The sequence below is a fragment of the Oreochromis niloticus genome, unplaced genomic scaffold, assembly GCF_001858045.2.
Source record: "Oreochromis niloticus isolate F11D_XX unplaced genomic scaffold, O_niloticus_UMD_NMBU tig00003659_pilon, whole genome shotgun sequence".
Taxonomy (NCBI): domain Eukaryota; kingdom Metazoa; phylum Chordata; class Actinopteri; order Cichliformes; family Cichlidae; genus Oreochromis; species Oreochromis niloticus.
This window is the reverse complement of record NW_020327919.1, coordinates 35039-52552: the sequence shown is the minus strand read 5'-3', so window position 1 is coordinate 52552 and position 17514 is coordinate 35039. Positions and strand designations below refer to the sequence as shown.

The 17514-nt window shown below is 55.2% G+C and overlaps 10 non-coding genes and 3 pseudogenes across 10 annotated transcripts; all 13 read left to right on the top strand.

The window, feature by feature from the left end:
• The first annotated feature begins 496 nt into the window (after positions 1-496).
• LOC112845211 (uncharacterized) lies at positions 497-613 on the top strand (annotated as a pseudogene).
• Positions 614-3007: 2394 nt separating this feature from the next.
• LOC112845209 (uncharacterized) lies at positions 3008-3124 on the top strand (annotated as a pseudogene).
• A 1125-nt stretch (positions 3125-4249) lies between these two features.
• LOC112845185 (5S ribosomal RNA) lies at positions 4250-4368 on the top strand. The gene has a single exon (XR_003217986.1). It is a non-coding gene; the product is annotated as a 5S ribosomal RNA (ribosomal RNA).
• A 1155-nt stretch (positions 4369-5523) lies between these two features.
• Positions 5524-5642, top strand: LOC112845183 (5S ribosomal RNA). The gene has a single exon (XR_003217984.1). It is a non-coding gene; the product is annotated as a 5S ribosomal RNA (ribosomal RNA).
• A 1217-nt stretch (positions 5643-6859) lies between these two features.
• On the top strand, positions 6860-6975 carry LOC112845160 (uncharacterized; annotated as a pseudogene).
• Positions 6976-8101: 1126 nt separating this feature from the next.
• LOC112845182 (5S ribosomal RNA) lies at positions 8102-8220 on the top strand. The gene has a single exon (XR_003217983.1). It is a non-coding gene; the product is annotated as a 5S ribosomal RNA (ribosomal RNA).
• A 1127-nt stretch (positions 8221-9347) lies between these two features.
• On the top strand, positions 9348-9466 carry LOC112845181 (5S ribosomal RNA). The gene has a single exon (XR_003217982.1). It is a non-coding gene; the product is annotated as a 5S ribosomal RNA (ribosomal RNA).
• A 1127-nt stretch (positions 9467-10593) lies between these two features.
• LOC112845180 (5S ribosomal RNA) lies at positions 10594-10712 on the top strand. The gene has a single exon (XR_003217981.1). It is a non-coding gene; the product is annotated as a 5S ribosomal RNA (ribosomal RNA).
• Positions 10713-11878: 1166 nt separating this feature from the next.
• On the top strand, positions 11879-11997 carry LOC112845179 (5S ribosomal RNA). The gene has a single exon (XR_003217980.1). It is a non-coding gene; the product is annotated as a 5S ribosomal RNA (ribosomal RNA).
• Positions 11998-13124: 1127 nt separating this feature from the next.
• On the top strand, positions 13125-13243 carry LOC112845178 (5S ribosomal RNA). The gene has a single exon (XR_003217979.1). It is a non-coding gene; the product is annotated as a 5S ribosomal RNA (ribosomal RNA).
• Positions 13244-14365: 1122 nt separating this feature from the next.
• Positions 14366-14484, top strand: LOC112845177 (5S ribosomal RNA). Its single transcript, XR_003217978.1, has one exon. It is a non-coding gene; the product is annotated as a 5S ribosomal RNA (ribosomal RNA).
• Positions 14485-15613: 1129 nt separating this feature from the next.
• Positions 15614-15732, top strand: LOC112845176 (5S ribosomal RNA). The gene has a single exon (XR_003217977.1). It is a non-coding gene; the product is annotated as a 5S ribosomal RNA (ribosomal RNA).
• Positions 15733-16860: 1128 nt separating this feature from the next.
• LOC112845201 (5S ribosomal RNA) lies at positions 16861-16978 on the top strand. The gene has a single exon (XR_003218001.1). It is a non-coding gene; the product is annotated as a 5S ribosomal RNA (ribosomal RNA).
• The last annotated feature ends 536 nt before the right edge of the window (positions 16979-17514 follow it).

The window sequence follows — 17514 nt, the reverse complement described above, 5'->3', positions numbered from 1 at the left end:
CCTTCTGGCTGCTACATAGGTCATCTAATTACTCCAGACGATCCCACTGTGATTCTGGCTGTGGACCTGTGCTGCTGGCTGAGGCACACTACACCACACCAGGATGTGGCTCTGGTTGAGGCCACCTAGACCACACCACGTCCTGAGTTGCCGCTGAGGCAACCTGCACCACACCACCGCTTGTGCCGCTGGCTGAGGACAACTACACCACACACTTGGACAGTGGCTCTGGCTGAGGCCAACTACACCACACAAGGTATTGTGGCTCTGGTTGGGCCATCTATTTCCCAACAGGGCCTGGGCTGCTGGCTGAGGCAATGTACACCACACCAGGCCTGTGCTGCTGGTTAAATATAAATTGAGTCTTGGGTTAGGGTATTAGGCAAGCATGCAGTTACCGTTAACACTGTAGTTAAATTGGAGGTGTTCGCGTAACTTCAAGTACTGCCCACCTCACCACTTGATTCCATAAATTGACACTTTGCTGTGGCCAGCAGCTTACGGCCATACCACCCTGAGCACGCCCGATCTCGTCTGATCTCGGAAGCTAAGCAGGTTGGGCTTGGTTAGTACTCGGATGGTAGACTGCCTGGAATACCAGGTGCTGTAAGCTTTACCTTTTCATGTCATTGAACTGCTTTGATCCAGAGAAGGAGGGTGTTGAAAAACCCAAAGCAGCTGCTCATTAATGAGGGCACAATAACGACATTCCTTTTGGCGCATTTCAGCAATGTCTTGTGCTGCCGGGTGAGGCCATCCACAACACAACGGGGCATATGCTGCTAACATAGGTCATCTAAATTACACCAGGGCCTGTGGTGCAGGCTGAGGCCTAATACACCACACCAGGGCCTGTGGCTCTGGGTGAGGCCATCGACACCACACCGGGCCTGCGTTGCAGCTGAGGCAACCTGCACCACACCAGGGCCTGTGCTGCTGGCTGAGCCAACTACACCACACACTTGGCCAGTGGCTCTGCCTGAGGCCACCTACACCACACCAGGCCCTGTCCTACTGTCTGAGGCCACATTCATCACACCAGGCCCTGTGCTACTGTCTGAGGCCATATTCATAACACCAGGGCCTGTGCTGCTGGATGAGGCCATCCACATCACAAGAGGACCTGTGCTCCTTGCCGAGACCAACTACACCACACCAGGGTTTGTGGCTCTGGCTGAGGCAATCTACACCACCCAGGGTCTGTGCTTCTGGCTGCTTCCACTGCACCACACCAGGCCTGTGCTGAGGCTGAGGCCATCCGCACCACACCGGTCCTTCTGGCTGCTACATAGGTCATCTAAATTATCCCAGAGGATCCTGTGATTCTGGCTGTGGACCTGTGCTGCTGGCTGAGGCACACTACACCACACCAGGGATTGTGCTCTGGTTGAGGCCACCTAGACCACACCACGTCCTGAGTTGCGCTGAGGCAACCTGCACCACACCACCGCCTGTGCCGCTGGCTGAGGACAACTACACCACACACTTGGCCAGTGGCTCTGGTGAGGCCAACTACACCACACAAGTATTGTGGCTCTGGTGAGGCCATCTATTTCCCAACAGGGCCTGGGCTGCTGGCTGAGGCAATGTACACCACACCAGGGCCTGTGCTGCTGGTTAAATATAAATTGAGTCCTTGGGTTAGGGTATAGGCAAGCATGCAGTTACCGTTAACACTGTAGTTAAATTGGAGGGTTGTTCGCGTAACTTCAAGTACTGCCCACCTCACCACTTGATTCCATAAATTGACACTTTGTGCTGTGGCCAGCAGCTTACGGCCATACCACCCTGAGCTCGTCAGATCTCAGAAGCTAAGCAGGGTGGCTTGGTTAGTACTCGGATGGTAGACTGCCTGGGAATACCAGGTGCTGTAAGCTTTACCTTTTCATGTCATTGAACTGCTTTTGATCCAGAGAAGGAGGGTGTTGAAAAACCCAAAGCAGCTGCTCATTAATGAGGGCACATTAACGACATTCCTTTTGGCGCTTTTCAGCAATGTCTTGTGCTGCCGGGTGAGGCCATCCACAACACAACGGGGCATATGGTGCTAACATAGGTCATCTAAATTACAACAGGGCCTGTGGTGCAGGCTGAGGCCAAATACACCACACCAGGGCCTGTGGCTCTGGGTGAGACCATCGACACCACACCGGGCCTGCGTTGCAGCTGAGGCAACCTGCACCACACCAGGGCCTGTGCTGCTGGCTGAGGCCAACTACACCACACACTTGGCCAGTGGCTCTGCCTGAGGCCACCTACACCACACCAGGCCCTGTGCTACTGTCTGAGGCCATCCACATCACAAGAGGACCTGTGCTGCTGGCTGAGGCCATCCACATCACAAGAGGACCTGTGCTCCTTGCCGAGACCAACTACACCACACCAGGGTTTGTGCTCTGGCTGAGGCAATCTACACCACACCAGGGTCTGGCTTCTGGCTGCAGGGCTTGCTGATCCATCCGCACCACACCAGGGCCTGTGCTGATGGCTGAGGCCATCCGCACCACACCGGTCCTTCTGGCTGCTACATAGGTCATCTAAATTACTCCAGGACCTGTGATTCTGGCTGTGGACCTGTGCTGCTGGCTGAGGCACACTACACCACACCAGGGATTGTGGCTCTGGTTGAGGCCACCTAGACCACACCACGTCCTGAGTTGCCGCTGAGGCAACCTGCACCACACCACGCCTGTGCCGCTGGCTGAGGACAACTACACCACACACTTGGCCAGTGGCTCTGGCTGAGGCCAACTACACCACACAAGGTATTGTGGCTCTGGTTGAGCCATCTATTTCCCAACAGGGCCTGGGCTGCTGGCTGAGGCAATGTACACCACACCAGGCCTGTGCTGCTGGTTAAATATAAATTGAGTCCTTGGGTTAGGGTATTAGGCAAGCATGCAGTTACCGTTAACACTGTAGTTAAATTGGAGGGTTGTTCGCGTAACTTCAAGTACTGCCACCTCACCACGATTCCATAAATTGACACTTTGTGCTGTGGCCAGCAGCTTACGGCCATACCACCCTGAGCACGCCCGATCTCGTCTGATCTCGGAAGCTAAGCAGGGTTGGCTTGGTTAGTACTCGGATGTAGACTGCCTGGGAATACCAGGTGCTGTAAGCTTTACCTTTTCATGTCATTGAACTGCTTTGATCCAGAGAAGGAGGGTGTTGAAAAACCCAAAGCAGCTGCTCATTAATGAGGGCACATTAACGACATTCCTTTTGGCGCTTTTCAGCAATGTCTTGTGCTGCCGGGTGAGGCCATCCACAACACAACGGGGCATATGCTGCTAACATAGGTCATCTAAATTACACCAGGGCCTGTGGTGCAGGCTGAGGCCAAATACACCACACCAGGGCCTGTGGCTCTGGGTGAGGCCATCGACACCACACCGGGGCCTGCGTTGCAGCTGAGGCAACCTGCACCACACCAGGGCCTGTGCTGCTGGCTGAGGCCAACTACACCACACACTTGGCCAGTGGCTCTGCCTGAGGCCACCTACACCACACCAGGCCCTGTGCTACTGTCTGAGGCCATATTCATCACACCAGGCCTGTGCTGCTGGATGAGGCCATCCACATCACAAGAGGACCTGTGCTCCTTGCCGAGACCAACTACACCACACCAGGGTTTCTGGCTCTGGCTGAGGCAATCTACACCACACCAGGGTCTGTGCTTCTGGCTGGTTCCATCTGCACCACACCAGGGCCTGTGCTGATGGCTGAGGCCATCCGCACCACACCGGTCCTTCTGGCTGCTACATAGGTCATCTAAATTACTCCAGGACCTGTGATTCTGGCTGTGGACCTGTGCTGCTGGCTGAGGCACACTACACCACACCAGGGATTGTGGCTCTGGTTGAGGCCACCTAGACCACACCACGTCCTGAGTTGCCGCTGAGGCAACCTGCACCACACCACGCCTGTGCCGCTGGCTGAGGACAACTACACCACACACTTGGCCAGTGGCTCTGGCTGAGGCCAACTACACCACACAAGGTATTGTGGCTCTGGTTGAGGCCATCTATTTCCCAACAGGGCCTGGGCTGCTGGCTGAGGCAATGTACACCACACCAGGGCCTGTGCTGCTGGTTAAATATAAATTGAGTCCTTGGGTTAGGGTATTAGGCAAGCATGCAGTTACCGTTAACACTGTAGTTAAATTGGAGGGTTGTTCGCGTAACTTCAAGTACTGCCCACCTCACCACTTGATTCCATAAATTGACACTTTGTGCTGTGGCCAGCAGCTTACGGCCATACCACCCTGAGCACGCCCGATCTCGTCTGATCTCGGAAGCTAAGCAGGGTTGGGCTTGGTTAGTACTCGGATGGTAGACTGCCTGGGAATACCAGGTGCTGTAAGCTTTACCTTTTCATGTCATTGAACTGCTTTTGATCCAGAGAAGGAGGGTGTTGAAAAACCCAAAGCAGCTGCTCATTAATGAGGGCACATTAACGACATTCCTTTTGGCGCTTTTCAGCAATGTCTTGTGCTGCCGGGTGAGGCCATCCACAACACAACGGGGCATATGCTGCTAACATAGGTCATCTAAATTACACCAGGGCCTGTGGTGCAGGCTGAGGCCAATACACCACACCAGGGCCTGTGGCTCTGGTGAGGCCATCGACACCACACCGGGCCTGCGTTGCAGCTGAGGCAACCTGCACCACACCAGGGCCTGTGCTGCTGGCTGAGGCCAACTACACCACACACTTGGCCAGTGGCTCTGCCTAGGCCACCTACACCACACCAGTCCTGTGCTTCTGCTGAGGCCACCTACACCACACCAGGGCCTGTGCTACTGTCTGAGGCCATATTCATCACACCAGGACCTGTGCTGCTGGCTGAGGCCATCCACATCACAAGAGGACCTGTGCTCCTTGCCTGAGACAACTACACCACACCAGGGTTTTGGCTCTGCTGAGGCAATCTACACCACACCAGGTCTGTGCTCTGGCTGGTTCCATCTGCACACACCAGGGCCTGTGCTGATGGCTGAGGCCATCCGCACCACACCGGTCCTTCTGGCTGCTACATAGGTCATCTAAATTACTCCAGGACCTGTGATTCTGGCTGTGGACCTGTGCTGCTGGCTGAGGCACACTACACCACACCAGGGATTGTGGCTCTGGTTGAGGCCACCTAGACCACACCACGTCCTGAGTTGCCGCTGAGGCAACCTGCACCACACCACGGCCTGTGCCGCTGGCTGAGGACAACTACACCACACACTTGGCCAGTGGCTCTGGCTGAGGCCAACTACACCACACAAGGTATTGTGGCTCTGGTTGAGGCCATCTATTTCCCAACAGGGCCTGGGCTGCTGGCTGAGGCAATGTACACCACACCAGGGCCTGTGCTGCTGGTTAAATATAAATGAGTCCTTGGGTTAGGGTATTAGGCAAGCATGCAGTTACCGTTAACACTGTAGTTAAATTGGAGGGTTGTTCGCGTAACTTCAAGTACTGCCCACCTCACCACTTGATTCCATAAATTGACACTTTGTGCTGTGGCCAGCAGCTTACGGCCATACCACCCTGAGCACGCCCGATCTCGTCTGATCTCGGAAGCTAAGCAGGGTTGGGCTTGGTTAGTACTCGGATGGTAGACTGCCTGGGAATACCAGGTGCTGTAAGCTTTACCTTTTCATGTCATTGAACTGCTTTTGATCCAGAGAAGGAGGGTGTTGAAAAACCCAAAGCAGCTGCTCATTAATGAGGGCACATTAACGACATTCCTTTTGGCGCTTTTCAGCAATGTCTTGTGCTGCCGGGTGAGGCCATCCACAACACAACGGGGCATATGCTGCTAACATAGGTCATCTAAATTACACCAGGGCCTGTGGTGCAGGCTGAGGCCAAATACACCACACCAGGGCCTGTGGCTCTGGGTGAGGCCATCGACACCACACCGGGGCCTGCGTTGCAGCTGAGGCAACCTGCACCACACCAGGGCCTGTGCTGCTGGCTGAGGCCAACTACACCACACACTTGGCCAGTGGCTCTGCCTGAGGCCACCTACACCACACCAGGTCCTGTGCTTCTGGCTGAGGCCACCTACACCACACCAGGGCCTGTGCTACTGTCTGAGGCCATATTCATCACACCAGGACCTGTGCTGCTGGCTGAGGCCATCCACATCACAAGAGGACCTGTGCTCCTTGCCGAGACAACTACACCACACCAGGGTTTGTGGCTCTTTAGCTTAGACAATCTACACCACACCAGGGTTTCTGGCTCTGGCTGAGGCAATCTACACCACACCAGGGTCTGTGCTTCTGGCTGGTTCCATCTGCACCACACCAGGGCCTGTGCTGATGGCTGAGGCCATCCGCACCACACCGGTCCTTCTGGCTGCTACATAGGTCATCTAAATTACTCCAGGACCTGTGATTCTGGCTGTGGACCTGTGCTGCTGGCTGAGGCACACTACACCACACCAGGGATTGTGGCTCTGGTTGAGGCCACCTAGACCACACCACGTCCTGAGTTGCCGCTGAGGCAACCTGCACCACACCACGGCCTGTGCCGCTGGCTGAGGACAACTACACCACACACTTGGCCAGTGGCTCTGGCTGAGGCCAACTACACCACACAAGGTATTGTGGCTCTGGTTGAGGCCATCTAGAGGATCCCACTTCCCAACAGGGCCTGGGCTGCTGGCTGAGGCAATGTACACCACACCAGGGCCTGTGCTGCTGGTTAAATATAAATTGAGTCCTTGGGTTAGGGTATTAGGCAAGCATGCAGTTACCGTTAACACTGTAGTTAAATTGGAGGGTTGTTCGCGTAACTTCAAGTACTGCCCACCTCACCACTTGATTCCATAAATTGACACTTTGTGCTGTGGCCAGCAGCTTACGGCCATACCACCCTGAGCACGCCGACTCGTCTGATCTCGGAAGCTAAGCAGGGTTGGCTTGGTTAGTACTCGGATGGTAGACTGCCTGGGAATACCAGGTGCTGTAAGCTTTACCTTTTCATGTCATTGAACTGCTTTTGATCCAGAGAAGGAGGGTGTTGAAAACCCAAAGCAGCTGCTCATTAATGAGGGCACATTAACGACATTCCTTTTGGCGCTTTTCAGCAATGTCTTGTGCTGCCGGGTGAGGCCATCCACAACACAACGGGGCATATGCTGCTAACATAGGTCATCTAAATTACACCAGGGCCTGTGGTGCAGGCTGAGGCCAAATACACCACACCAGGGCCTGTGGCTCTGGGTGAGGCCATCGACACCACACCGGGGCCTGCGTTGCAGCTGAGGCAACCTGCACCACACCAGGGCCTGTGCTGCTGGCTGAGGCCAACTACACCACACACTTGGCCAGTGGCTCTGCCTGAGGCCACCTACACCACACCAGGCCCTGTGCTACTGTCTGAGGCCATATTCATCACACCAGGGCCTGTGCTGCTGGATGAGGCCATCCACATCACAAGAGGACCTGTGCTCCTTGCCGAGACCAACTACACCACACCAGGGTTTTGGCTCTGGCTGAGGCAATCTACACCACACCAGGGTCTGTGCTTCTGGCTGGTTCCATCTGCACCACACCAGGGCCTGTGCTGATGGCTGAGGCCATCCGCACCACACCGGTCCTTCTGGCTGCTACATAGGTCATCTAAATTACTCCAGGACCTGTGATTCTGGCTGTGGACCTGTGCTGCTGGCTGAGGCACACTACACCACACCAGGGATTGTGGCTCTGGTTGAGGCCACCTAGACCACACCACGTCCTGAGTTGCCGCTGAGGCAACCTGCACCACACCACGGCCTGTGCCGCTGGCTGAGGACAACTACACCACACACTTGGCCAGTGGCTCTGGCTGAGGCCAACTACACCACACAAGGTATTGTGGCTCTGGTTGAGGCCATCTATTTCCCAACAGGGCCTGGGCTGCTGGCTGAGGCAATGTACACCACACCAGGGCCTGTGCTGCTGGTTAAATATAAATTGAGTCCTTGGGTTAGGGTATTAGGCAAGCATGCAGTTACCGTTAACACTGTAGTTAAATTGGAGGGTTGTTCGCGTAACTTCAAGTACTGCCCACCTCACCACTTGATTCCATAAATTGACACTTTGTGCTGTGGCCAGCAGCTTACGGCCATACCACCCTGAGCACGCCCGATCTCGTCTGATCTCGGAAGCTAAGCAGGGTTGGGCTTGGTTAGTACTCGGATGGTAGACTGCCTGGGAATACCAGGTGCTGTAAGCTTTACCTTTTCATGTCATTGAACTGCTTTTGATCCAGAGAAGGAGGGTGTTGAAAAACCCAAAGCAGCTGCTCATTAATGAGGGCACATTAACGACATTCCTTTTGGCGCTTTTCAGCAATGTCTTGTGCTGCCGGGTGAGGCCATCCACAACACAACGGGGCATATGCTGCTAACATAGGTCATCTAAATTACACCAGGGCCTGTGGTGCAGGCTGAGGCCAAATACACCACACCAGGGCCTGTGGCTCTGGGTGAGGCCATCGACACCACACCGGGGCCTGCGTTGCAGCTGAGGCAACCTGCACCACACCAGGGCCTGTGCTGCTGGCTGAGGCCAACTACACCACACACTTGGCCAGTGGCTCTGCCTGAGGCCACCTACACCACACCAGGGCCTGTGCTACTGTCTGAGGCCATATTCATCACACCAGGGCCTGTGCTGCTGGATGAGGCCATCCACATCACAAGAGGACCTGTGCTCCTTGCCGAGACCAACTACACCACACCAGGGTTTTGGCTCTGGCTGAGGCAATCTACACCACACCAGGGTCTGTGCTTCTGGCTGGTTCCATCTGCACCACACCAGGGCCTGTGCTGATGGCTGAGGCCATCCGCACCACACCGGTCCTTCTGGCTGCTACATAGGTCATCTAAATTACTCCAGGACCTGTGATTCTGGCTGTGGACCTGTGCTGCTGGCTGAGGCACACTACACCACACCAGGGATTGTGGCTCTGGTTGAGGCCACCTAGACCACACCACGTCCTGAGTTGCCGCTGAGGCAACCTGCACCACACCACGGCCTGTGCCGCTGGCTGAGGACAACTACACCACACACTTGGCCAGTGGCTCTGGCTGAGGCCAACTACACCACACAAGGTATTGTGGCTCTGGTTGAGGCCATCTATTTCCCAACAGGGCCTGGGCTGCTGGCTGAGGCAATGTACACCACACCAGGGCCTGTGCTGCTGGTTAAATATAAATTGAGTCCTTGGGTTAGGGTATTAGGCAAGCATGCAGTTACCGTTAACACTGTAGTTAAATTGGAGGGTTGTTCGCGTAACTTCAAGTACTGCCCACCTCACCACTTGATTCCATAAATTGACACTTTGTGCTGTGGCCAGCAGCTTACGGCCATACCACCCTGAGCACGCCCGATCTCGTCTGATCTCGGAAGCTAAGCAGGGTTGGGCTTGGTTAGTACTCGGATGGTAGACTGCCTGGGAATACCAGGTGCTGTAAGCTTTACCTTTTCATGTCATTGAACTGCTTTTGATCCAGAGAAGGAGGGTGTTGAAAAACCCAAAGCAGCTGCTCATTAATGAGGGCACATTAACGACATTCCTTTTGGCGCTTTTCAGCAATGTCTTGTGCTGCCGGGTGAGGCCATCCACAACACAACGGGGCATATGCTGCTAACATAGGTCATCTAAATTACACCAGGGCCTGTGGTGCAGGCTGAGGCCAAATACACCACACCAGGGCCTGTGGCTCTGGGTGAGGCCATCGACACCACACCGGGGCCTGCGTTGCAGCTGAGGCAACCTGCACCACACCAGGGCCTGTGCTGCTGGCTGAGGCCAACTACACCACACACTTGGCCAGTGGCTCTGCTGAGGCCACCTACACCACACCAGGCCCTGTGCTACTGTCTGAGGCCATATTCATCACACCAGGGCCTGTGCTGCTGGATGAGGCCATCCACATCACAAGAGGACCTGTGCTCCTTGCCGAGACCAACTACACCACACCAGGGTTTCTGGCTCTGGCTGAGGCAATCTACACCACACCAGGGTCTGTGCTTCTGGCTGGTTCCATCTGCACCACACCAGGGCCTGTGCTGATGGCTGAGGCCATCCGCACCACACCGGTCCTTCTGGCTGCTACATAGGTCATCTAAATTACTCCAGGACCTGTGATTCTGGCTGTGGACCTGTGCTGCTGGCTGAGGCACACTACACCACACCAGGGATTGTGGCTCTGGTTGAGGCCACCTAGACCACACCACGTCCTGAGTTGCCGCTGAGGCAACCTGCACCACACCACGGCCTGTGCCGCTGGCTGAGGACAACTACACCACACACTTGGCCAGTGGCTCTGGCTGAGGCCAACTACACCACACAAGGTATTGTGGCTCTGGTTGAGGCCATCTATTTCCCAACAGGGCCTGGGCTGCTGGCTGAGGCAATGTACACCACACCAGGGCCTGTGCTGCTGGTTAAATATAAATTGAGTCCTTGGGTTAGGGTATTAGGCAAGCATGCAGTTACCGTTAACACTGTAGTTAAATTGGAGGGTTGTTCGCGTAACTTCAAGTACTGCCCACCTCACCACTTGATTCCATAAATTGACACTTTGTGCTGTGGCCAGCAGCTTACGGCCATACCACCCTGAGCACGCCCGATCTCGTCTGATCTCGGAAGCTAAGCAGGGTTGGGCTTGGTTAGTACTCGGATGGTAGACTGCCTGGGAATACCAGGTGCTGTAAGCTTTACCTTTTCATGTCATTGAACTGCTTTTGATCCAGAGAAGGAGGGTGTTGAAAAACCCAAAGCAGCTGCTCATTAATGAGGGCACATTAACGACATTCCTTTTGGCGCTTTTCAGCAATGTCTTGTGCTGCCGGGTGAGGCCATCCACAACACAACGGGGCATATGCTGCTAACATAGGTCATCTAAATTACACCAGGGCCTGTGGTGCAGGCTGAGGCCAAATACACCACACCAGGGCCTGTGGCTCTGGGTGAGGCCATCGACACCACACCGGGGCCTGCGTTGCAGCTGAGGCAACCTGCACCACACCAGGGCCTGTGCTGCTGGCTGAGGCCAACTACACCACACACTTGGCCAGTGGCTCTGCCTGAGGCCACCTACACCACACCAGGTCCTGTGCTTCTGGCTGAGGCCACCTACACCACACCAGGGCCTGTGCTACTGTCTGAGGCCATATTCATCACACCAGGCCTGTGCTGCTGGATGAGGCCATCCACATCACAAGAGGACCTGTGCTCCTTGCCGAGACCAACTACACCACACCAGGGTTTGTGGCTCTGGCTGAGGCAATCTACACCACACCAGGGTCTGTGCTTCTGGCTGGTTCCATCTGCACCACACCAGGGCCTGTGCTGATGGCTGAGGCCATCCGCACCACACCGGTCCTTCTGGCTGCTACATAGGTCATCTAAATTACTCCAGGACCTGTGATTCTGGCTGTGGACCTGTGCTGCTGGCTGAGGCACACTACACCACACCAGGGATTGTGGCTCTGGTTGAGGCCACCTAGACCACACCACGTCCTGAGTTGCCGCTGAGGCAACCTGCACCACACCACGGCCTGTGCCGCTGGCTGAGGACAACTACACCACACACTTGGCCAGTGGCTCTGGCTGAGGCCAACTACACCACACAAGGTATTGTGGCTCTGGTTGAGGCCATCTATTTCCCAACAGGGCCTGGGCTGCTGGCTGAGGCAATGTACACCACACCAGGGCCTGTGCTGCTGGTTAAATATAAATTGAGTCCTTGGGTTAGGGTATTAGGCAAGCATGCAGTTACCGTTAACACTGTAGTTAAATTGGAGGGTTGTTCGCGTAACTTCAAGTACTGCCCACCTCACCACTTGATTCCATAAATTGACACTTTGTGCTGTGGCCAGCAGCTTACGGCCATACCACCCTGAGCACGCCCGATCTCGTCTGATCTCGGAAGCTAAGCAGGGTTGGGCTTGGTTAGTACTCGGATGGTAGACTGCCTGGGAATACCAGGTGCTGTAAGCTTTACCTTTTCATGTCATTGAACTGCTTTTGATCCAGAGAAGGAGGGTGTTGAAAAACCCAAAGCAGCTGCTCATTAATGAGGGCACATTAACGACATTCCTTTTGGCGCTTTTCAGCAATGTCTTGTGCTGCCGGGTGAGGCCATCCACAACACAACGGGGCATATGCTGCTAACATAGGTCATCTAAATTACACCAGGGCCTGTGGTGCAGGCTGAGGCCAAATACACCACACCAGGGCCTGTGGCTCTGGGTGAGGCCATCGACACCACACCGGGGCCTGCGTTGCAGCTGAGGCAACCTGCACCACACCAGGGCCTGTGCTGCTGGCTGAGGCCAACTACACCACACACTTGGCCAGTGGCTCTGCCTGAGGCCACCTACACCACACCAGGCCTGTGCTACTGTCTGAGGCCATATTCATCACACCAGGGCCTGTGCTGCTGGATGAGGCCATCCACATCACAAGAGGACCTGTGCTCCTTGCCGAGACCAACTACACCACACCAGGGTTTCTGGCTCTGGCTGAGGCAATCTACACCACACCAGGGTCTGTGCTTCTGGCTGGTTCCATCTGCACCACACCAGGGCCTGTGCTGATGGCTGAGGCCATCCGCACCACACCGGTCCTTCTGGCTGCTACATAGGTCATCTAAATTACTCCAGGACCTGTGATTCTGGCTGTGGACCTGTGCTGCTGGCTGAGGCACACTACACCACACCAGGGATTGTGGCTCTGGTTGAGGCCACCTAGACCACACCACGTCCTGAGTTGCCGCTGAGGCAACCTGCACCACACCACGGCCTGTGCCGCTGGCTGAGGACAACTACACCACACACTTGGCCAGTGGCTCTGGCTGAGGCCAACTACACCACACAAGGTATTGTGGCTCTGGTTGAGGCCATCTATTTCCCAACAGGGCCTGGGCTGCTGGCTGAGGCAATGTACACCACACCAGGGCCTGTGCTGCTGGTTAAATATAAATTGAGTCCTTGGGTTAGGGTATTAGGCAAGCATGCAGTTACCGTTAACACTGTAGTTAAATTGGAGGGTTGTTCGCGTAACTTCAAGTACTGCCCACCTCACCACTTGATTCCATAAATTGACACTTTGTGCTGTGGCCAGCAGCTTACGGCCATACCACCCTGAGCACGCCCGATCTCGTCTGATCTCGGAAGCTAAGCAGGGTTGGGCTTGGTTAGTACTCGGATGGTAGACTGCCTGGGAATACCAGGTGCTGTAAGCTTTACCTTTTCATGTCATTGAACTGCTTTTGATCCAGAGAAGGAGGGTGTTGAAAAACCCAAAGCAGCTGCTCATTAATGAGGGCACATTAACGACATTCCTTTTGGCGCTTTTCAGCAATGTCTTGTGCTGCCGGGTGAGGCCATCCACAACACAACGGGGCATATGCTGCTAACATAGGTCATCTAAATTACACCAGGGCCTGTGGTGCAGGCTGAGGCCAAATACACCACACCAGGGCCTGTGGCTCTGGGTGAGGCCATCGACACCACACCGGGGCCTGCGTTGCAGCTGAGGCAACCTGCACCACACCAGGGCCTGTGCTGCTGGCTGAGGCCAACTACACCACACACTGGCCAGTGCTCTGCCTGAGGCCACCTACACCACACCAGGCCTGTGCTACTGTCTGAGGCCATATTCATCACACCAGGCCTGTGCTGCTGGATGAGGCCATCCACATCACAAGAGGACCTGTGCTCCTTGCCGAGACCAACTACACCACACCAGGGTTTGTGGCTCTGGCTGAGGCAATCTACACCACACCAGGGTCTGTGCTTCTGGCTGTTCCATCTGCACCACACCAGGGCCTGTGCTGATGGCTGAGGCCATCCGCACCACACCGGTCCTTCTGGCTGCTACATAGGTCATCTAAATTACTCCAGGACCTGTGATTCTGGCTGTGGACCTGTGCTGCTGGCTGAGGCACACTACACCACACCAGGGATTGTGGCTCTGGTTGAGGCCACCTAGACCACACCACGTCCTGAGTTGCGCTGAGGCACCCTGCACCACACCACGGCCTGTGCCGCTGGCTGAGGACAACTACACCACACACTTGGCCAGTGGCTCTGGCTGAGGCCAACTACACCACACAAGGTATTGTGGCTCTGGTTGAGGCCATCTATTTCCCAACAGGGCCTGGGCTGCTGGCTGAGGCAATGTACACCACACCAGGGCCTGTGCTGCTGGTTAAATATAAATTGAGTCCTTGGGTTAGGGTATTAGGCAAGCATGCAGTTACCGTTAACACTGTAGTTAAATTGGAGGGTTGTTCGCGTAACTTCAAGTACTGCCCACCTCACCACTTGATTCCATAAATTGACACTTTGTGCTGTGGCCAGCAGCTTACGGCCATACCACCCTGAGCACGCCCGATCTCGTCTGATCTCGGAAGCTAAGCAGGGTTGGGCTTGGTTAGTACTCGGATGGTAGACTGCCTGGGAATACCAGGTGCTGTAAGCTTTACCTTTTCATGTCATTGAACTGCTTTTGATCCAGAGAAGGAGGGTGTTGAAAAACCCAAAGCAGCTGCTCATTAATGAGGGCACATTAACGACATTCCTTTTGGCGCTTTTCAGCAATGTCTTGTGCTGCCGGGTGAGGCCATCCACAACACAACGGGGCATATGCTGCTAACATAGGTCATCTAAATTACACCAGGGCCTGTGGTGCAGGCTGAGGCCAAATACACCACACCAGGGCCTGTGGCTCTGGGTGAGGCCATCGACACCACACCGGGGCCTGCGTTGCAGCTGAGGCAACCTGCACCACACCAGGGCCTGTGCTGCTGGCTGAGGCCAACTACACCACACACTTGGCCAGTGGCTCTGCCTGAGGCCACCTACACCACACCAGGCCTGTGCTACTGTCTGAGGCCATATTCATCACACCAGGGCCTGTGCTGCTGGATGAGGCCATCCACATCACAAGAGGACCTGTGCTCCTTGCCGAGACCAACTACACCACACCAGGGTTTGTGGCTCTGGCTGAGGCAATCTACACCACACCAGGGTCTGTGCTTCTGGCTGTTCCCACATCTGCACCACACCAGGGCCTGTGCTGATGGCTGAGGCCATCCGCACCACACCGGTCCTTCTGGCTGCTACATAGGTCATCTAAATTACTCCAGGACCTGTGATTCTGGCTGTGGACCTGTGCTGCTGGCTGAGGCACACTACACCACACCAGGGATTGTGGCTCTGGTTGAGGCCACCTAGACCACACCACGTCCTGAGTTGCCGCTGAGGCAACCTGCACCACACCACGGCCTGTGCCGCTGGCTGAGGACAACTACACCACACACTTGGCCAGTGGCTCTGGCTGAGGCCAACTACACCACACAAGGTATTGTGGCTCTGGTTGAGGCCATCTATTTCCCAACAGGGCCTGGGCTGCTGGCTGAGGCAATGTACACCACACCAGGGCCTGTGCTGCTGGTTAAATATAAATTGAGTCCTTGGGTTAGGGTATTAGGCAAGCATGCAGTTACCGTTAACACTGTAGTTAAATTGGAGGGTTGTTCGCGTAACTTCAAGTACTGCCCACCTCACCACTTGATTCCATAAATTGACACTTTGTGCTGTGGCCAGCAGCTTACGGCCATACCACCCTGAGCACGCCCGATCTCGTCTGATCTCGGAAGCTAAGCAGGGTTGGGCTTGGTTAGTACTCGGATGGTAGACTGCCTGGGAATACCAGGTGCTGTAAGCTTTACCTTTTCATGTCATTGAACTGCTTTTGATCCAGAGAAGGAGGGTGTTGAAAAACCCAAAGCAGCTGCTCATTAATGAGGGCACATTAACGACATTCCTTTTGGCGCTTTTCAGCAATGTCTTGTGCTGCCGGGTGAGGCCATCCACAACACAACGGGGCATATGCTGCTAACATAGGTCATCTAAATTACACCAGGGCCTGTGGTGCAGGCTGAGGCCAAATACACCACACCAGGGCCTGTGGCTCTGGGTGAGGCCATCGACACCACACCGGGGCCTGCGTTGCAGCTGAGGCAACCTGCACCACACCAGGGCCTGTGCTGCTGGCTGAGGCCAACTACACCACACACTTGGCCAGTGGCTCTGCCTGAGGCCACCTACACCACACCAGGCCCTGTGCTACTGTCTGAGGCCATATTCATCACACCAGGGCCTGTGCTGCTGGATGAGGCCATCCACATCACAAGAGGACCTGTGCTCCTTGCCGAGACCAACTACACCACACCAGGGTTTGTGGCTCTGGCTGAGGCAATCTACACCACACCAGGGTCTGTGCTTCTGGCTGGTTCCATCTGCACCACACCAGGGCCTGTGCTGATGGCTGAGGCCATCCGCACCACACCGGTCCTTCTGGCTGCTACATAGGTCATCTAAATTACTCCAGGACCTGTGATTCTGGCTGTGGACCTGTGCTGCTGGCTGAGGCACACTACACCACACCAGGGATTGTGGCTCTGGTTGAGGCCACCTAGACCACACCACGTCCTGAGTTGCCGCTGAGGCAACCTGCACCACACCACGGCCTGTGCCGCTGGCTGAGGACAACTACACCACACACTTGGCCAGTGGCTCTGGCTGAGGCCAACTACACCACACAAGGTATTGTGGCTCTGGTTGAGGCCATCTATTTCCCAACAGGGCCTGGGCTGCTGGCTGAGGCAATGTACACCACACCAGGGCCTGTGCTGCTGGTTAAATATAAATTGAGTCCTTGGGTTAGGGTATTAGGCAAGCATGCAGTTACCGTTAACACTGTAGTTAAATTGGAGGGTTGTTCGCGTAACTTCAAGTACTGCCCACCTCACCACTTGATTCCATAAATTGACACTTTGTGCTGTGGCCAGCAGCTTACGGCCATACCACCCTGAGCACGCCGATCTCGTCTGATCTCGGAAGCTAAGCAGGGTTGGGCTTGGTTAGTACTCGGATGGTAGACTGCCTGGGAATACCAGGTGCTGTAAGCTTTACCTTTTCATGTCATTGAACTGCTTTTGATCCAGAGAAGGAGGGTGTTGAAAAACCCAAAGCAGCTGCTCATTAATGAGGGCACATTAACGACATTCCTTTTGGCGCTTTTCAGCAATGTCTTGTGCTGCCGGGTGAGGCCATCCACAACACAACGGGGCATATGCTGCTAACATAGGTCATCTAAATTACACCAGGGCCTGTGGTGCAGGCTGAGGCCAAATACACCACACCAGGGCCTGTGGCTCTGGGTGAGGCCATCGACACCACACCGGGGCCTGCGTTGCAGCTGAGGCAACCTGCACCACACCAGGGCCTGTGCTGCTGGCTGAGGCCAACTACACCACACACTTGGCCAGTGGCTCTGCCTGAGGCCACCTACACCACACCAGGCCTGTGCTACTGTCTGAGGCCATATTCATCACACCAGGGCCTGTGCTGCTGGATGAGGCCATCCACATCACAAGAGGACCTGTGCTCCTTGCCGAGACCAACTACACCACACCAGGGTTTCTGGCTCTGGCTGAGGCAATCT